Source organism: Hippopotamus amphibius, chromosome X, assembly GCF_030028045.1.
Source record: "Hippopotamus amphibius kiboko isolate mHipAmp2 chromosome X, mHipAmp2.hap2, whole genome shotgun sequence".
Classification (NCBI taxonomy): domain Eukaryota; kingdom Metazoa; phylum Chordata; class Mammalia; order Artiodactyla; family Hippopotamidae; genus Hippopotamus; species Hippopotamus amphibius.
This window is the reverse complement of record NC_080203.1, coordinates 25849569-25855927: the sequence shown is the minus strand read 5'-3', so window position 1 is coordinate 25855927 and position 6359 is coordinate 25849569.

Genomic DNA, 6359 nt, shown 5'->3' with positions numbered 1-6359 from the left:
ACATCAGCAAATCAAGGCCAATGATTTATTTCAGAAATGCAAGGTAAGTTTAATGTTTGAAAACCAATAAAATTCACTGCAAAAACTCATATGATAATTCTAGATAGATGAATAAAATACATTTGACAAAATTCAATACTCAGCCAAGATTTTTTTAAAAAATCTTAGCAAACTAGGAATATAAGGGAACTTTCTTAATTGGAAAAGGGGTATCTTCAAAAAATGTAGTAATAATCATACTTAATGAAGTATTGTAAACTTTCCCTTGAATTTGAGAACAAGAGGAGTGTATCTATGAGGGTGAGTCAAAAATTATCTGCATTCTGGTTATATTAAAACTTCTATTCGCCGCACTGTCTTATCAGCGCTTTCCATTCAAGGCTACTGTCTCCCCAGTCACTGCTGTGCAGGTGTGAACATGTTACATCAGTTCATTTGTAACTGCAGTGTGAGCAACAATGGATGCCCCACTTGTGATTTGCACAAAAGAAGAGCAGCATGCAGTGATTCATTTTTTGTGTTCTGAGGGTGTACCTGGTGTCAATATTTATCGAAGACTTTATGCACAGTATGGAGAAAGTGTTTTGTCATGAAGAAGTGTGTATGAATGGATAGAGATGCTTATTGAAGAGCTGAAGGCTAAACTTCGGATTAAATGCAGAGGGCCACTATCCAAGGGCATTGTGATTTTGCATGACAATGCACATCCGCACACTTCTGTCCGCACTGTTGACACTCTGCAAAAACTTCATTTTGAGATGTTAATGCATCCTCCTTATAGTCCTGATCTTGCTCCATTGGACTTTCACCTGTTTGGTCCCCTGAAAGCAGCCCTATGAGGATGAAGAGTCACTTCTGATGAAGAAGACGGCAGTGCATTCATGGCTCGCAGCTCAGCCTAAAACATTTTTCAATGCAGGAACATGAAAGCTTGTTGACAGATGGACAAAGTGTACTGAAAAGCAAGGAGGTTGTGTCGAAAAATCATATATTTGTCTTTTCTAAAAGTTAATTAAAATAAATTCTACAGCCAGAGCGTGCATAATTTTTGACTCACCCTCCTACTGTCACCATTCTAGTCAACATTGTATTGGAGGTATTACCTAATGTAATTAAGCCAGACAAAAAAATAAAAGGTATTGATTGAGATTAGAAAAGAATAATGAAACATGTCTTCATTCTCAAGTGATATTATTGAGTACGAAGATAATCAACTAGCTCCTACATAAAATGTAAGTATTAGAAATGAGAAGAGAGTTTGGCAATTTCAATGGATACAAGGCCAATGCACAACTTTCGATTGCATTTCAAAATACTAGCATTAGAGAAATGGAAAGTAAAAGTTTAAAAATGTTATTTATAATAATATTAAAATATCAATTACCTAGGAAGAAATTTAAGGGAGGTTGTGCACTGTACTAAAGCTTATAAAATATTACTGACTGAAATAAAGTCTTAAATAAATAGAGGAATATACTATGCTCCTGGAATAAAAAGCTCACAATTGTAAATATGTGAAATCGTCCCAAATATTCCATAGATTTAATACAATTCAGATTAATCCCCATATTTCTTTTTTTCTTCTTCTTCTTGTAAAAAATATTTACTTATTTACTTATTTAGGCCGCACTGCCTGGCTTGTGGGATCTTAGTTCCCCGCCCATGGATTGAACCCAGACCCTCAGCAGTGAAAGTGCTGAGTCCTAACCACTGGACCACCAGGGAACTTCCCCTTCCCTCCTCCCCAATTTCTTTTTAAATCAATAAGTTGTTTCTCAAAATATGGATATGAAAAGTTCCAAGAATATCCAAAGGTGTATTGCAGAAAATAATAAAGCTGGAGGATTTACACTATCAAATTTCAAGATTTACAATGAAAAAAAGTAAAACAGTTTGGTATTGTTGCAAAGGCAACAAATAAATTATGGAATAGAGTCTGCAAACTGGCCCCCACACATGATTTTCATCAAAGACTGCAATTAATAAAAGAAATAAAATGTACTTGGTAAACTGGATATCTATGGAAGAAAATAAACTTGATACTATAATTGCAGATTAATCATATAGCTAAATATGAGAGCTGAAAGAATAAAACTTCTAGAGGAAAACATAGAAGAATATCTTAATGAACTTGGAATAAGGAAAGAATTCCTTATCAGCACACCAAAATCACTAATTATAAAATTTTTAAATTGCTAAATTTCACTTCATTAAAAGTCAGAACACTACTAAGAAAACAAAGAAAAGGCAAGCTATGAATTAAGAGATTTTTCAGAATACATGTATTTGCAAAGTTCTCATATCTAGAAAAAATTAGGTGCTTCTATAAGTAAATCAGAAAAACACTTGACAAAAGGAGAAATAAAAATGGGCAATGCAGGTGAAAAAGTGATAAACATCCTCGCTGCTCAGGGTAATGGAAATGAAACCCACGATGACATACCGCTGCACACATACCAGAATGGAAGAGAAGGCCAACAGTACCAACACTTGGCAAGAATTTGGAGCAACTGAAACTCTCTTACAAGTCCATTGATGGAACTGTAAAATGGTACAACTTCTAAAAAAAAAGGTTAGTACCTATCGTAGCTAATCATAAGCCTACTTTACAATACAGCAATTCCATTCTTGAGTATGTATCCAACATAAATAAGAGCTGATGTCCACCATAAAATATGTGCAGGGATGTGCATAGCAGCTTTATACAGAATAGTCAATAACTAGAAAAAATATCCATCAACAGTAAATGGGTAAATATAATGTGCTATATTACTACAATGGAGTATTACCACAGCAATTAAAAAAAAAAAACCCTAGTGATACGTGCAACTATATGGATGGATCTCACAGATATAATGTTGAGTGAAAAAAGTGAGAGGCAAGAATACATCCCATATGATTCTATCTACATGAAGTTTAAAAACAGGCAAAACTAACGTGATGATAAAAATCAAATAACAGGGGAAAGGAGCACTCTGGCATGAGAGTTGTGTTATAATAAATATGTGTGCATATATGCATACACACATATGTGTGTGTGTCTGTGTGAGTGTACTGTTAGTATACTGTTATTTTGTTTGGAGTATTTTACTGTAATTTACATCTTATATACAAATTAAGATATATGAGACTATTATAGATAATTTTATACATTTGTCAATTTAGATGAAATGGACAATCTATATGGAAGCTGCAGTCAAGTAAAATTGACACAAGAAGAACTAGAAAGTCTTAACCATCTTAGATTCCATAAATAAATTGAATCTGTTGTTATAAACTTTCCTGCAAAAATACTCTGTGCCAGAGAGCTGTGCTGGTGAATTCTCCCAAGTATTTAAAGAAATTTACCCAGTATGGAGGTTCCTTAAGAAACTAAAAATAGAACTACCTTATGACCCAGCAATCCCACTACTGGGCATATACCCTGAGAAAACCATAATCCAAAAAGAAACATGTACCACAATGTTCATTGCGGCACTATTTACAATAGCCAGGACATGGAAGCAACCTAAATGCCCATCAACAGATGAATGGATAAAGAAGATGGAGCACATATATACGATGGAATATTACTCAGCCATAAAAAGGAATGAAATTGAACTATATGTCATGAGGTGGATAGACCTAGAGTCTGTCATACAGAGTGAAGTAAGCCAGAAAGAGAAAAACAAACACTGTATGCTAACTCACATATATGGAATCTAAAAAAATGGTACTGATGAACCCAGTGACAGGGCAAGAATAAAGATGCAGATGTAAAGAAAGGACTTGAGGACATGGGGTGGGGGGCGAAGGGGAAGCTGGGACCAAGTAAGAGATTAGCATTGACATATATACACTACCAAATGTAAAATATCTAGCTAGTGGAGAGTTGCTGCATAACACAGGGAGATCAACTTGATGACTGATGATGACTTAGAGAGGGGTGGGATAGGGAGGATGGGAAGGAGTTGTGGGAGGGAGAGGGTATGGGGATATATGTATAAATACAACTGATTCACTTTGTTGTACAGCAGAAACTGACACAACTGTGTAAAGCAATCATACTCCAATAAAATGCTTAAAAAAAATTTATCCAGTATCTCCCAGAGAGCAGGAAAAAAGGAATAACTCCCTTTTATGAAGCCAACATACTTGATACCCAAAGTGATAATTATAACAACAAAAATATTACTTTTATCTCTCAATAATATAGATACTAGAAATAAAATAGTGATAAATCCAACCCAGTAACATATGGAAAGATAATGCAAAAGAACCAAGAGGGGATTATTTCAGGAAAGGACAATTGGTTTAATACTAAAATATAAAACATTTCACGTAATGCAAATAAGGGCAGATTTGCATGATTATTTCAAAATAGATGCAAACAGTAGGGTTTGATAAAATTCAAGACCTCAAGGACATAACACCGAGTGAAAGAAGCCAAACACAAAAGAGCACACACTATGTCATACTTATCAAATTCAAAAACAGGTAAAACTGGTAGTGCTAGAAGTCATCATGACAGTCCCTTCTGGTAATAGGAAGGAGGTAGTGATTGGGAGAAGGCATGAGGGAGTATTGATGTGCCTGTATTGTTCTGGTTGCTGAACTGGTTGCTGGTTGGTTACCAGGATGCACTGAAATTGCGAGAATTCTTTGAGCTATGACTTGTGATTTGTGGACATTTTTCTGTGTTAATTTCAGTAAAAAACATTTTTAAGTACCTTATATTGCTAAAAGAAAATATAAATTTGTGAGATGATTCTTTAAAAAGCAGGATAAAACAGGTACCCCATATTGAAAATAATCCATCTATTGTCATACATCCCAGTTACAGTCTTTGAAGCATGTTAGGAAGATAAAAGGTCGATGCATACCAATTTGTCAATCATGAAGTACTAATTATGGGAACATACTCCACTGCTAGGTATAAAGGGGTTGGAGAGTTTTTATAAAGCATGCTTCAAAGTTCAGATGCTTTTCTAATTGCAAGGGGCCTATTATGTTTCTGGAGATACACATTTTAAAATGAGTATCATGGTATGATAGAAATAAATGTATGAAATTTTATACAGCTCCTAAAATGTAACACTGACTTTTAAATGAAGCATAATTGTCTTAAGAAATTCAAATCCAAAGAAAACAAAGCAAAAATTTTTTAAAACCTCAAGTATAAATGTATAGCAGAGCATTTTATTAATCAATCCTGATACACATAAAGAGAAATATATGTGAGCTGCTAAGATTTTGTTATTGAGTAAAAACTGATATTCATCAAATCAAATAACATTTGCAAGTAAAATCAAATATACAGTGTGACGGAGCCACATTACATTATATTTTAGATGAAATTTATTATTTAAATACTGGGTTTTCTTATTCTTTCAGTTAAAATTAATTGAACATATACTATGTTCAATGTACTTTGCCAGGTTCTGAGAACACATAAGCAATTTTAGCTGAGATAAATTCCCTAGACTGTTCACTAGCAAGTAGGAATAAGAACACCACAGCCAAAGCCTGAGTCTAAAATGAAGTTAAGCATTTAAATCATACCTGGCTTTCTTCCATGCAATTTGTTCAGGTTAAAAAGCAATGAGCAAAATGAGCTCTGAGAGAGACCACAGCATTGAAACTTCAACCGCTAAAAGCAGTTCTTCTCAAATTTTAAAGGGCATTCAAATCTCTGACAACCATTGTGTAAATGAGTACTTCTGGGCCCAGCCAGGAATCTGCATTTTCTCTGGTTTGGTTTGGTTTAATAAGATCCTGGAAAACTTTAGTGCAGCTAGTTCCAGGACCATATTTGAAGATATACTGACCTCTGCAAAGGACGCAAGTGTCCAAATATTGACCAAACTGAAACTCTATTTTCTCCTTCATCCATAATTCCAAATTTATTGTGGCTTTTCTTTCCATCTGCAGTTAAAAACACAAAGGGAACAAATAAGTGTCTCATCTGATAGGATCACAGACAATATTTTAAGGATATTTGCAAAGAATAAACCAGAGAGAAATAAAATGTAGTTTGTATATTTGCCTGAGGCACGTTTTTTGATACTTAAAATATCATCCTCACTTACCCTCTTAAGAAAAACTAAAGACACATGCAAAGAAAGAATGTCTGGGAAAAAAGCCATGAGTAGCAATGACCTGTTGGAAAATGATAAACATTTTTAATTATTACCATGTTTTAGCAAGTTTTCTATATCTCCAAATCCATGGGACCATGACTGGTATTTTGTGTTTCAAAAGTATACTTCCATAAATTATTTTATTATTCTTTTACTTAGATATGATCATAATATTTGCTTTTTGAATGATCCTTCTTTTTGCAACTGTTATTTTCTTGCTACAGTCCTCATCTTTTGAAT